The following is a 15,820-nucleotide window of genomic DNA, read 5'->3' on the forward strand; positions in this document are numbered from 1 at the left end:
AGAAAGAAAGAAAGAAGGAAGGAAGGAAGGAAGGAAGGAAGGAAGGAAGGAAGGAAGGAAGGAAGGAATCGAATGGCTGAATGAGCAAAAAAAAAAAAAAAAAGAATATTCAATTAGAACACATCTTCACAGGAAAATCTGTGTTTGTCTTTGAGGTCCCTTAATGAAAGTAGAAACTTGGAATGAGTAACAGAAGCAGAGTAATTTGACAATATAAGAGAGTGAGAATACCATATGACCTAGTAATTCTTGTGTTTTTAGAGAGAACTGCACACCATGTTATTGCAGTATTATTCAAAGTAACCAAACCATGGAAACAACCTAAGTGTCCACTGATGAATGGATAAAGAAAATGTGTGTGTGCCTGTGTATGCGTGTGTGTACATATTTAGTGAAATATTATTTGGCCTTTAAGAAGATTAAAATTTTACCTTTCTCAATAAAATAGATAAATCTAGAAGGCATCATGCTAAGTAAACTCAGCAAGATGCAGAAATAAATTTACAGTATAATTTCAAATAAAGGCAGAATCTTTTTAATAAGTCTCAAAAGGAAACAAAAATTAGTAGAACAAAAAATCAATGTACACATGATAATGTGATGTTCTTTGTTAAAAATAATGAGTATGATATTATCCTTGATTGGATTATTGTACGCTGCATGCATGCTTTGAAAATCTATATTATAGCCCCACAAAATGCACAACAATTGAAGTTAAATAAGAAGTTATAAAATGAACTAAAATAATAAGTAAATGCTACTAATTTTTGCATGTTGATTTTGTAACCTACAACTTTACTGCATTTATTTAGTAATTTTAACAGTTGTTCTGTGTAAAATTTAGGGGTTTAATTTTTGTCTTTTTACATATAGACTCATGTCACCTGTAGATAAAACTTATTTCTTCCTTTCTGAAAAAAATAATAATTTTTAAGTTAAAAAATTATTTTGGCCATTTGAGTAAGGATATTTTTGGATGAGAATTACATTTAAATTGGTAGACTTAAAGAAAAGTGTATTGACTTTGATTATGTGGGTAGCCTTCATCTAATCCAGTGGAAAGATAGAAAAGAATTAAAGGCTGACACCCTCTGGTCCTCACCTCAGACCCATGGACACCCCAACTGCAAGAGAATAATGAAACTGGCACAAACTTCCATTAATAATAGGGAACTACACAGATATACCCCTTAAGAAACAAGCATTGGACTCCCTATCTCCCATTCCCCAAGACAGAGCACCATCTTGAGATCCAATCTGTAGCAGGAGCATAAAATATCATCAGGACCAGGTGGACTGACATCTCCATAACTCTAAAGATGTCCCTGTAATCTGGAGAAACAGGGTAAATACTCCAAGTGACTGAAGCATACTCTCTTTTACACCAGAGACCAAGAACTCTGTTCATTCTTACACCTCCTCCAGAACAAGTGTGTAAGAGCATCCACTCTCAACAGAGACTAAGGAGTCTGGAATATCCCCCTCCACCACCAACCTGACTGCCTGGTGAGCCTACACTCCTCCTCTCAGACACAAGACACAGGAACCCACTACTTGACCCCTCTGTGGCCCTCTACAATACAGTTTTTAGAGAAATCTCTGAAATGTAAATGTGGGCACAGAAAAGGAGAGGGGCACTTGACAGAGAGGAGGATTCCCTCCAGGTCAGAGGGGAGAAGACAGGGCATTACCTCAGACCACCATTAGTTCTGAGGAAGACATAATCCAGTAACTCAACTCCTAGCACAGGCCTGCTTGAGTTAGATTGGTCCTGTCCATCCCCATACTCAAGCTCCCTTCAAGTCTGCCAGACTCTACTAACCTCTGGCTTTTCCTGGGTTACCTCATCAGTTATCTCTGAGTTTTATGGGCTACCCTACACCTGAGCTTTACTGGCTGGCTACTCTGGCTGGCTCTGCCTGGGTCTGCCAGATTATACTTTCCTTTGGCTCACTTCAGGTCAACTCACGAGGGAACAACAACAACAAAAGAAGAACTACGCATTAATGTACCTGATTAATATAGATGCAAAAATCTTCAACAAAATAGTAGCAAATTGAATTCAATTACACATTAAAAAGATTGCACACCATGAATAAGTAGTATTTGTCTAAGGAATGCAAAGATGGCTCAACATACATGAAACAATAAATGTAATATATCACATTAACAGAAGGAAAGACAAAAAATATAACTATATCAATAGATGCACAAAAATGATTTGATAAAATACAACATCACTTCATAATTAAAGCTCTTAAAAAATAGATAATAGAAGGCATATTTCTTAACACAATAAAAGCCATATGTCATAAGGTAAAAGCAAATCAAAACTACAATGAAGTTCACCTAACCCTAGTCAGAATGCCTATGATCAAGAAAACAAAGAATAATAAATACTGGCAAGGTCATGGAGAAAAGGAAATCCTTTTGTACTGTTGATGGTATAAATTAGTATAGCCACCATGGAAAAGAGTATGGAGGTTCCTCAAAAATCTATAAAAATTTAGCTATTGGATTACTCAGTAATTCTACTCTTGAGTATTTACTCAAACCATAGGAAATAACTGTGTCAGAGAGATATTTACATATTCATGTTTACTGCAGCATTTATCACAATACCTAAGATCTGGAATCAACCTAAGTGTCCAATTACTGATGAATGGATAAGGAAAATGTGGCACATATACACAATGGAATATTACTTGTCTCTAATGAACAATGTTATCCAATCATTGACACAAAGTGGACAGACCTATAAGATATAACACTAAATTAAGTAAGCCAAGTTATGAGAGACAAATACTGTATGTCCCTGATTAACATATACCCAATGTCTGTGGTAGAACCTGAAGGACTCAATGGTACAGAAGTAGAAAGAGTAATAGTCGACACCAGAAAATGCAGTGGGTTAAGGCAGAGTGTGGATCAGGAGAACATGATTAACAGACACAAGTATGCATGTAACCAAGTGAAAGAGGTCATGTGTCTGTGTACCACAACAATGTTAAAAAATATTAGCAATTCAATACATGCTTCCAAAAAAACCTAGTAGGACTATTTTCAAATGTACAAAATATAATGTAATGTTCAATGTTGAAGATAAATATGTGTATATATTACACATTGCATGCATACTTTGAAAAGCTGTATTGTGTCTCACTAGGATGTATGATTATATTTAAACTGTAAATCACAATAAAAATTAAATATATACACATATATATATATTCATCTAAAAATGGATCAAGAGAAACAATTTATAGATGATTTTTTAAAACATATACAAAGCATGTATTTCTCAATTTATCAAAAATGTATCTTTGGATTGAGCTATACCAGCAGAGAGTAATGTACTTCAATTATAATATTTAGGACTTATATGGAATTATTTTTATTGATACCATTGTTTTATCTCAAAAAAGCCCACAAGGAACAATCTTATGAAATGCTTCATTGTATTTACTGTAAAGCTATTGTTAGGGACACTGTCCATCACATTATATAACATCCTCATAAAATTGCATTGGAAAATTTTCTCTTACATCTCAGTACCAGGTGCAATTTTATTTCTTCTATGTGACAAACTTACTTTTATTTTTTGTTTACTGTGAGTCAGGTGTCTATCTTTGCATTAAGTAACAGGAAGCTCAGAGGGAAATGTTTGGCCTACTTCTAGCTGCTGTACTGTCATTAAGGTACTAATTCTGTGTATTTACATCACGCTAGTTTTGTTTCACTTTTCTACATTTATTTTTTTTCCTGATTGATCTTTTCTTATATTTTGTTTCAACTCTTTTTGTGTTATATGAATTTTGTAAGCCATATTAAATTCTTTTAGGAACAATATCAGAAACAAAATCAGTAAGTATGCTATATCTAAATTATAGACAAAGAAGGCTGCATAGACTAGTGGAAATAACAACTGTGAGGAATGCTTTATGGGCCTTCTTTTTTCTAATTGAAAAAAGTATACTTTTCCATATAAGTCAATATCTTTGTGGAGAGAAAATCAGATAGTATGTATAAAAAAACACTTTAAACAGCAAATTAAAGTGGAAAACAGAAGAGGAGTGTTCTCTTTCAAAGAGGATATAATTAGTGATTTGTGCAATCATAAGTTGATATGTTGATAACAAAAATTATACCCCCCTCAGAATCAGCAGTTGGCAGAATAGTTACGTTGCCGAACTCCTATGTAGTTGACCATGGTTTGAGTCCTGGACTTGATGGCTTAAAACTCAAGCCTGGCGTGTATGCGTGTGTGCCCAAAAATCCAAAGAGGAGAATAGAGGGAAAGGAACTGTGATGTGGCCATCCCCCCCAAGGGTGATTTGCTTTCTGTCTCTCTGTCTCTATCTTTCTGGCAAGCACACATGCCCTATTGAAAAAATCTCTCTTAAAAAAAGGAAATATATATATATATATATATCCCACAATAACATTGAAAATAATAGCCATTAGGACCAGCAGATTATGCAATGGTTATGTTGCTGGACTCCCACATAGTTGACCACAGTTTGAGTCCCAGACCTGGGGACTTAAAACACTGGGCACATGTGCATGCATTCCCAAGATCCCGAGAGGAGAATGGAGGAAAAGGGATTTTGCATAACCATCTCCCCTGGAAGGTAATTTCTTGCTTTTTGTCTTTCTGTCTGTCTCTCCAGCGAGTATAAGCACCCTATAGCAAAAAATCTCTCCCTAGAAAAAAAAATAATAGCCATCAACAACAAAATAGCACTAAAGTTTAGTGGTTTTAGTACTAAATCTTGGAAACAATATGAAGTTAAATATAATTATCTAGATAAATTATATTTATTGTTTTCCTACGTGCACAGAACATTTTGCTACAATTCATGGAGCATTTTATCCTAGAAAATTATTCAGTTCCCTCAACTATAAAATCAAGAGGTTAAACTACATACTCCCCATGTTGCCTTCTAGAAGAGTCTATATGACTTTATAGGTTTCCCTTGTTAGATAAGCAAACAACTATTCACTGTATATTTTTACGTTGTCTTAAAATGATAATTACTGTTAACTTTATTAATCATCTATTTACAGAACTAATTACTACAAGTTCAGTGCCCTATTAATCCTTTTGTGCCATCTATAATAAAATAGTCTCCTGCTTAATGCCAAGGCCTAATCATTCATCATGATATCATAAAATACTGTTATAGTATCCAAAAATACAATAGGTAAAACATTTCCTAAAAAAATTGATACATATGACTTCTTCAATGTGACTGTGACAATCCAGGAAAAAAATCATCAAAAATCTGTTTTAAAGCAATTTTCATAAAGTACAGAATAATATTAATTTATTAATGAGACTATTAGGAAAATCAATAGGTACCTACTACCGCGGCTGCCATTGAAGCCATTGAGAAATGAAATCAACTAGTCACATGACTTTCTTAGTGACTATAAAGAATGACTAAGAAGAATAACTGACCAATAATGTGATGGTTTTAAGATATGCTCATAAATTCTTTGATACTTCTCACTTCAAGAGGTTGAAGCTAATTTCCCTCCCCTGTGAGAATTAGCTAGAGTTACTAATATGCTTATAATGGATAGAAAAAAGTATTGCATGATTTCTGAGACTAGTTTATACAAAATATTTCAACTTCAGCTTTCTCTCTGTCTCTCTCTTTCTTGGATGACTCACTCTGGAAGAAGTAAGGTTCTAAGTCACATAGACTCCCAGCTATCTAGAGGCCCATGTGATGAGGAGCTGAGATATTCACCAAAATGCCTATAAGGAACTTGAGGACTCTTACCAATAGTCATGTCAATGAGCTTGAAATTGGATCTCCAGGCTTCTAATTAAGTCTTCGGATGTTTGCAGCCTTGACTGATGCCTTGGTGGTAACTTCATGGAAGATCCTGAGCTAGACCAATCTAGCTAAGCTTTCCCAAAATTCTTTATTCAAAGAAACTGAGAAATAATAAACAATTGTTGTTTTAAGCCATAGAGTTTGGGGTTAATTTGTTATACAACAATAGATAACTTACAAAGATAAGGAATTCAGTCCTAGATATATCAGTCAGGTTTATGAATCCCTAGAAAAGAGGGAAACAATGTTTTAATTAATTGGTGACTGGTGGAAACCACCTGACAAAATAACATGTCTGTATATTTCTGTTTCCTTTTTTTGAAGAGATTTTGCTGTATAGTGTGTGTGATCAATGAAGAGACAGATACAGAGAGATAGAAAGCAATAAATCACACCCAAGTTGGATGGCCATGCTGCAATTCCTTCTCCTCCATTTTGCTCTTGAGATTTTGGGTGTGCATGCACATGTGCCCGGCATGAGTTTCAAGTCGCTGGGTCCAGGACTTGAATCTCAGTCAGCCACATGGGAGGCCGGCACCTTAACCACTATGCCACCAGCTGGCCCCACGTTTGCATGTTTCAGTGGATGTGGGGTAATCTAATAAGTAGGTTATTCTTTCTTTTCATCAGGTCTAGTGTTAGAGTATTTTATATATTCTGAAACCAGTTTTCAAAAATTAGTCTTTTAGGGCTGGCTCCATGGCCTCTGATTGTAGTTTGTGTAGTTTGAATCCTAAACCTGGCAACTTTAGAAACACACTGGGCCAATATTAGTGCATGCCCAAAATCCTGAAAGAAGGGAGAAATGGAGGAAAAGAGATTGCAGCCTGACCATGTCCCATTATTACATGTTTTTTTTTCTCTCTCTCTTTCTGTCCCAGGCAATAGTAATTTTTTTGAGATTTTTTTTTTTTTTGGCCACGCCATAATCCCTTCTCCTCCATTCTCCTCTCGGGATCTTGGGCACACACGCACAAGCGCCTGGCGTGAGTTTACGCCACCAGGTCCGAGACTCGAACCGTGGCCAACTACATGGGAGTTCAGCGACATAGCCATTATGCTAACTGTTGGCCCCAGAAAATAGTAATTTTGAATATGGCTCTACCTTGGATAAAAGCTTCTAAAGAAACTTTTCCTTAGGAAAGACATACTGTTCTTACAAACAGGTAGCTTCCTATTGTTCTTTCCTTTCTTTTCAGTCACTGTTGTTATTTCTTATACTTTTTAATACAGGATCTCACTCTGTTGCAATCTTTCTGGCTCAGCCTTCTGGGTAGCTGACACTACAGGTACACCACTATACCTGAGTTTTAGGGTGCACTGGAAATTGAACTCAGTCTTCCCATGTGGCCCCAGCCTGCTGAGTAATAGCATCAACCAACATGTGCCACTGTGGATGAGCCACTGTGATTTTTCCTAATCCTCACTAGACTAGTAATCAGTTTCAAAACATTTGAAGTATTTTGGTATTGCTAGAGTCATAGCTGTTGCTAGGATTTAGGAACCAAGCAAAAAATGTTTTTAAATATCACTAAGGTATAACATTACCTATCTGTAAATAAACCTACAAAAAATGCAGAAATTTCCTTTCTCAAACATATGCTACTTAAAATGCACTCCCCCATCCATTTGGATTGCCTTCATCATTTTTCAAGCTGACAAATCAGAAAGCTGGACCTTTTTCATTCCCTTCGGCTATTGTATTTATTCAAAGTAAACTATCAACAGGCTTGGAAAAATGGTAAATTTAACTGACAAGGTGACAGTTGGGCAATGTTATAAAATACTACACCCGCCTTCCTCCACCTCAGTTTTAAATATCCCTGTTGCTCTCATGTTGTACATTTTTTTCTCCTTGTTTCTTTTACCTGCAAAGTAGAAGTCTTTCTGCCTTATTATTTCAGATAAAAATAACATTTAATAATTTACATTGTCTTCCTTATTGATTATTACACTGAATCATCATTATAACAAGATTGGTACAGAAACTCTCCTACCTTCATTCAAATACTCACTGAAATACCAAACATATTAGTATGAGGTTATTTGGGTCTTAATGTCCTCAAAGAAGACAGCAATGTTACAGCAAAATTCCAACATGTTTATTTAAACTTATGGAAGTCATAACAGTCATACTAAGAAGGCCGGTTGAAAATAATAGTATATTAGGGCCAGCAGATGGCATAGCAGTTACATTGCTGGACTCCCACATGGTTGACTAAGGTTTGAGTCCCAGACCCGGTGTCTTGAAACTCATTCCTACTGTATATGCATGTGTGGCCAAGATCCTGGAAGGAGAAGGGATTGTGGCATGGCAATCCCTTCCCTCTCATTGTCTCTGTCTCTCTCTCTCTAGTAAGAGCACATGTCTTAAGGCAAAAAAACTCCTGAAATAAGAAAATAATAATATATTAGCATAACTCCTCAACTTAAACTTTTTTTATTAAAAGTGAGCATAATTTAAATAGCATTGCAAATTCCTTGAGTCCATCTGTATTTGTAAGACTTAAAGTATTTGAAAGTATTTTCACATGATACCAGCTCAATAAATACTATTGCTACTATTGGTACTATTCCTGTCCTTATTTTTATTAAAAATAATAACTATATCAGTAGTATGAATCTAGTCCCTAGATAACAGTTATTTCCTTGTTCTCCTTTCTTTTTATGTGTAAAATTTCCAAGAGGGAATATTAAATTAATTGTAGAAGGGCCAATCACTAAAGGACATTACCAAGATGATCGCTGAGTTCCTTTGTATATATAATCAACAAATGGGGCCACCAGATGACATAGGAGTTTTGTCACTGGACTCCCATGTGGCCGACCCTGGTTCAAGTCTTGAACATGGTGGCTTCAGACTCATTCTGGGTGAAAGTGCATGCATGCCAAGATCCCAGGAGGAGAAAAGAGGAGAAGGGATTGCAGTGTGGCCATCCCCCTTGGGGGATGGTTTCTTGCTTTCTGTCTCTGTCTCTCCAGTGAGTGCACATGTCCTATAGCAAAAATCTCTCAAAAAATTGTTTTTATATAATCAGCAAAAAGAGATTATAATTTGTGCCAGAAAATGAAAGATCTCAGTGAACATTAAAAGGAAGGAAGTCTGGAGAATTCCACTTTTGCAGAGAAAGAGAAGCTCATATTTTAGTAATCACGCAAACCCATTGCAGGATCCAGTGCTGAGTTGTAAAAAACATCACCTCCATAAAATCCATAGAAAGAAGAGAGGAATAAAAGTAATAGAAAGAGGGAGAAGAATAATCATAAGAACACAATATGAAAAATAATACAGAACAAAGGCAGCAACACCAGCTGAAGATGAATTCGCTAACTGTAAAAACATATCGACAGGAAGGACAGAGACAAAATGTGAGCTGCTTCTCTAAAACTTAGCATTCTACAGTCCTGCACATTTATCCAGTCCATTGTGAGTGAGGAGTTGACTCTGGTCCGAACTCCACAGAACAAGTTGAATTTATAGACGGCTTACAAGTTTCCAAAAAAGGGAACTTAAGAGAACCTTTGTAGGTAGATATTTGGGTTGAGGGACTGTAAATCCTGAGGAATCTTCAGTTCAGATACTGAAGTACCTGAGGCTTCCCTTAAATCACTCAGCCTCACTGCCCTGTTTTACCTAGTTAAAAGGTCTTTTTTTCTAAAGTCTAAACAGCATACATTCCTATAACCATTGTTTTAAAAATTCCTTAGAAATGCAAAATAAACTTCAGCTTTTGCCATTTCTTTTAAAATTTAACCTTTGTTTTATCTAAGAAGAGAATAAAAGTGAGATTTGAGGTGGAAATGCCAGAGGAATTTAGATTCCAAGAGACTTATTTTTTCTCTCTTTATAATTTCTGAAGAATTCACAGAAATACTAATATTTGTTTCTTGAAAGTAAGAGAGAGGGAGTAGTTGAAGAGGGATAATATAAATAAACTAGGCTTCATATTTAGTTCCTTTAGTTTTCAAAGCTCTTACCAAATGCATTACGTAGTAATGAGTTAAATGTCAGCAGCAGGGAGCATAGGTAAATTGAGATACTTTTTGCACTTGGCAATAAATTACACAGAGAATTGGAGGAGAGAACTTACTTTATTTTAAGTAAGAGCATTGGTAGGAGGTAAAATACTGCTGCTGCACTTCCTACTGAGACACAGCTGTACCACGCATAGTATTTATCAAGTGTCTTACTATAATATTTATTATTCATAGGTACCTAAGGAGGTAGGCCAATATTAGTCATCCCTCCAATATTACTCACCTCAATCTTAATCATCCCATTTCTAAGATACTTAAAATTTTCAAGTAGTCGTTACCTAAATCATTTACAAAAAGCTTTTTAGAGTGGTTCACTCAAATAAGAACAAACTCCAATTAAGAGTTATTTCTACAATCACAAGGATCTTAACTAACTGCCAATCAGGTCCGTCCAATCTGTGTTTTCTTAGAATATAAATTGAGGGGCCAGGAGGTGGTGTACTGGTTAAGGTGCTGGACTCCCACCTGGTCAATCTTGGTTTAAGTCCCAAACCCGGTGACTTGAAATTCACATAGTATGTGTGTATGTGCATGCCTAAAATCCCAAGAGGAGAATGGAGAAGAGATTGCAGCATGGCCGTTCCCCCCTGGAGAATGATTTCTCACTTTCTCTCTTTCTCTCTCTGTCTCTCTCCAGTAAGCACACATGTCCTATAGCAAAGAACCCAAAATTTAAGGAGCCAGTTAGTGATAACAAAATTTGACCCATGTGGAGAAGGTTCTAGGTTTGTGTCCCAGGGCCTCACTTGAGTACACCAAGTGCACATATACCTGGGCCAGTGATCTTTGCTGAAACTAGGGGTGAGTCTTGGCTCAGGGATCCAGTTAGGGGAGCCTCTCCCACACAGGAACTAAATAAGAAATAATAATAATTTTTAAATAATAAAAAACTTTTTAAAAATACCTTAAAGTGATATTTCAAACTCAAAACTCTGAAAACTGCAAAACCATTAACAGCAAGTATAAATTTGAGCATATGAATTTTTATGTATAACAGCAAGTATAAATTTGAGCATATGTATTATTATGTATTGTCTGACATGTAATTATCAGACAGTCCCTTTTTACCCATGTCTGTACTACATGGTACTCCCACATTTGCCACTATTTCATGCTCCACTGCACCAAAAAAGACTACCTATTTCTGATATGATCATTAGAGATTGCTCAGTCCCTCTCAGAAGTTATTCAAAATTCAGGCTTTGTATTAAAGGTTTTTGTTTGTTTGTTTGTTTGTTTTGTTGTTGTTCTGCTATAGAGGGTGTAGACTTGCTGGAGAGAGACAGAGACACAGAGAAAAGAGGAAAGTGAGAAATCACCTCTCCCCCCATCAGGAGAAGGGCCGTGGAGCAATTCCTTGTCCTCTATGTAATTTCTATCTCCTCTTGAGATTTAGGGCATACATGCACATGTGTCTGGAGTGATTTTCAAGCTGCCAGGTCCAGTATTCAAGCCACAGAGTCGGCTATGTGAGACCCAGGTGCCTTAACCTCCATGCCACCTGCTGGCCCTACCCTTAGATAACTTCTTCAAATTGTATATCTTAATAGCAGTAATTAAGTGGGCGATATAAAAACTATCAACTGGTTCAGTATCTCCACCAGGAACAGACAAGAACCATTTACCAAAGTATACTACCCATATTTACATAATTATCTCCACATTTCTTTTTTTTTTTTTTTTTGGAGAGATTTTTCACTGTAGGGCGCGTGCGCTCGCCAGGCAGACAGAGAGAGACATAGAGACAGAAGGCGAGAAATCACCCCCCAGGGGGAATAGTCACGCCGCAATCCCTTCTCCTCCATTCTCCTCTCGGGATCTTGGGCACGCACGCACATGCGCCCGGCATGAGTTTTAAGCCATCGGGTCCGGGACACGAACCACGGTCGACTACGTGGGAGTCCAGCGACATAGCCATTACGCTAACTGCTGGTTCCCCACATTTCTTCAATGTTACATCTTTTTTTTTTTTTTGAGAGGTTTTTGCTATAGGGCACGTGCGCTCACCAGACAGAGAGAGAGACAGAGAGACAGAAAGCAAGAAATCACCCCCCAGGGGGGATTGCCACGCTGCAATCCCTTCTCCTCCATTCTCCTCTCGGGATCTTGGGCACGCACGCACATGCGCCCGGCATGAGTTTTAAGCCATCGGGTCCGGGACACGAACCACGGTCGACTACGTGGGAATCCAGCAACATACCATTACGCTAACTGTTGGTCCCATCAATGCTACATCTTTTAAGAAGTAATAACTTCTAAATTCACTGGACTTTCATTGTAAGTCTTGACTTGCTATGAAGAGCAAGCAGCTGTAAGTAATAGGAGCTACTGCAAAATTTGGGGGGGGGGGCAAGTAGATGGTATGATCAATTTATTTTAAGTTTTGTGTACATCATCGAAAAATAGCAAAAAAAGTATAGAAATTAAAATGCCACACATATAAAAATAAATATAGAAATAATGGAATAAGATAGGAAAAAAAGAGTACTTGAGATATGCCCCTAAAATAAAGAAGAAATCTGAGTAGAAAAAAAAAAAAATTAAGATACTTTTCAACAATTTTTTAAAGTCTATTTTGCTGAGATTTTCCCATGCAACTATTTTGTGCCATTTATCTATGGGTTATAAATAAAATTCTCTATTTCTGCCTTTCCATTTAGTTAACTTAACTACCTAAAAAATCTTTTAGTACATTCGACACCTGAATAATCATCACTGTTTAGTCAAGAAATGACTACTGGGATAAGTAAAGCTGCATGGCCAAGGAAATACTTTGCTGGCACTATGTTGGTACTGGAGTCTACCAATATTGTCTTTATCAATTGTTTTCACAGAATATGTTTCTGAAAATAGATAATATATTTCTGTTCATAAAAACATATTTTCCCTTTGGATTATATATCTATTTTTTAATTGGAGTAATAGTCCAGTGGGACAACTTGGCAGAGAAATGTAAAAAAGACCTTTAACAAAGAATGGACTTTAAAACTCCATTTAAAAATGATAGAAGTCATTTGATACCCTGTATTTAAGATGATTAAACACTCCATTTTATTAATGAAAAATTGTGAATATTTATTATCAGATCACAATACATAATTGTGATAAAAAAATTTTCTATTGATCTATCAGGTGGCATGGTGGATAAGGTGCTAGATCCCACATGGCCAGCTATGTTGTTCAAGTCCCTGACCTCGGGACTTAAGAAACATGCAGGGAACATGTGCATGCTATGCCCAAAATCCTGAGAGAAGAATGGAGGAAAAGGGATTGTAGCATGACCATCCCCCCAGAGGGGAATTTCTCACTTTCTCTTTTACTGTCTCTCTCTCTGTCTCTCTCCAGTGAGTACACACCCCTATGGTAAAAACCTTTTTTAAAAAAAGTATACAGTTTTGAATTTTAGATGCCTACTACATCCTGGGTTTTCTTTTTATATTTCTAGAAAAGAAATAATACATTCGCAAAGTCATGACATCCCTTCATCACAATGTCTCTATGTTAGTGCCAAAGTAGTGGAAGCCAAGCCATTTTTGCTTTTACTGATTTGAGGTAGAGTTATATATGATTCTTGTTTAAAGATATAACATTTGAATTGTACAGTGGAATCTTCCACTATAATGATTAAACACTGCAGTTTCTATAAGTGGTTCTTAAGTTGTTGAGTCAATACTGAGATACAATAATTCTCATAGTTGCAGTAGGTTCAAAAATAGTCTGTATCAACCTGCCATATATTAAAGACCATTTGATACTACATTCTATATTATATCATTTTTATTTGTTTTTTTTTTTTTCTAAAACAATTTTTTCCCCAGAAAGTGAACTTTCTGGTCATCTTAGCTTTATCCTATTGTAGAGCCTCATGCAGTAACTAAACAAATACTTGTTAATCAGTTTCCATAAACAAAATGATCTAATTAGGTAACTTGTCAAACATAATTGGATAGATGACAAATAGTGCTTTTTAAGACATTTTGGTGAAAAAAATCAATGGGTTAATATACTACAGCCCAATTTCAAAACTCAAGCTGCAGCCTAAAGTTAATTTTTTTTATTTGTAAATTTGTATTGTCCAGTAGATGCTTCTGTACTCTATAACTTTGAGTGCTTTCCAAGGAAGGAAGTAAAAGGAAAGGAAGAAGGGCACAAATGGAGGGAGAGATAACAATGCACTAAGAAAAGAATGGAAGAGTATCGATAAAAATTGCATCATATAATCCAAAACTTCACACCTAACTCTGGTTTATTCATAGTATGTATATTTGTAAGCTTTCACATGCATGCAATGGTACTTCATAAAGTCCATGAAATTAAAATATGAGGGTTTTTTGGTGCAAAAGTTTTTAAATCCATGCATAGTTTTGTCATAATGCTCATTTTTCACGGGCTTTTTATTTTTTTTTCCAGAGAGTGCATGCACTTGCCAGAGAGAGACAAAGAGAAGGGGAAAGTGAGAAAACGCCCTCCATGGGGCCTGGTCCCATTGCAATTCCTTCTTCTCCATCTCTCCCCTCTTCTGGGATTTTGGGCATGTGCACATCCGTGTGCACGTGCGTGCGCGCACACACACACGTGTGCGCACGCACATACGCAAAACTTTAGTTGTGTTTTCCAAGCTGCCAGGTTCAGTACTCCAACCACATAGTCAGGAAAGTGGGATCCAGCTGACTTAACCACCAAGCCAAGAGCTGGCTCCCATGGATTTTCTGAAGTACCCTCAAAGTACCCTTAAGTACACAAGAACATTGAGTTGACCCTTTTGAGCAATAAGTAGAACTAAGGGAGTTTATATCCAGACTAGCACATCTTGGTATTAATCCTTTGGTAAATACACATCCCTCCTACAAAAGCCAAGTTATCTATTTATTGTCTTTGTGTAGTTTATAAGACAGCAAGGCACAGTGGTGTATTTATGTGCAAGGCAATAAGCAGCCTAGGGTTTGGGAGTGAATTCAAAAGGTTCAGATCATTCCCATGTTCCAGAAATGCTCCAAAATGAATGGAGACCCTTTATTAAAGCTTTGTCATTACTCAGGAACTATATGACTGAGTTCAACCATTTTCTTTTCATTTCCATTTTAGTCTCCCCAAGTATGCTGTAGATAATAAATACATTGAGGCGGTCCAGTATTGTAAAAGTTGTTAGACTAGTGCTCTTAAACAATATTTAAAATGACATTTTTATTAAGTTGGCATGAACCATGTTTCTAAATTGCTTTTAATATGATAATGTTTGCAGTTTACTATGCCATAAGTGCAGTTTGGCAGTGTAGTGTACATGAATATTTCATCCAGCAAAGGCCATGATTCTGTAATTATAAATAGACCTGTTCCAACAGAAGTAGACAGATGCTTGTGTTTCAATTCAAATGTTCTAAAGTAAGAGTAGCTAAAGGCTTGAGACAAAACAGAGGTACGTGGTGTGTGTGTGTGTGTGTGTGTGTGTGTGTGTATGTGCTACCTGAAGGAAGTCACTTTTAGGCACCTCGAGATTTGAGAAGACAACACTAGCCTCAGCCATAGTTATGACTTAGACTCTTACCTCTGTAGCCCTCCTGATTCTGTTATGATGTTTCTGTTTTACATAAGGGCTTCTGTCTTTTGCTCCCAACACAAGTAAACCTCTAAACTCTAACTAAATATCACAGAATATGTGCTATACATTTTGCCACAAATAATTTAGTTAGCTAATGCAATATTTCTCTTATCTTTCCTCTGCATTACCACATGATGTTTATTGGGCATCATATCACTGAGATAAAATAATTTGTATTGAAATGAAGTTAAGAGTAAATATTATCCTTCTCATGTGTGTACTTCTGGTGAACTCCAAGTTCACTGCTCCACACATTTATGGTGGCTATTAAACACCTTCGGTGCCTTGTGAGTTTCTTGTGTTAACTTTGTGTGTCTTTTTCTTCACATATTTGATT

Source organism: Tupaia chinensis, unplaced genomic scaffold (assembly GCF_000334495.1).
Source record: "Tupaia chinensis unplaced genomic scaffold, TupChi_1.0 Scaffold143996_1, whole genome shotgun sequence".
NCBI lineage: Eukaryota > Metazoa > Chordata > Mammalia > Scandentia > Tupaiidae > Tupaia > Tupaia belangeri.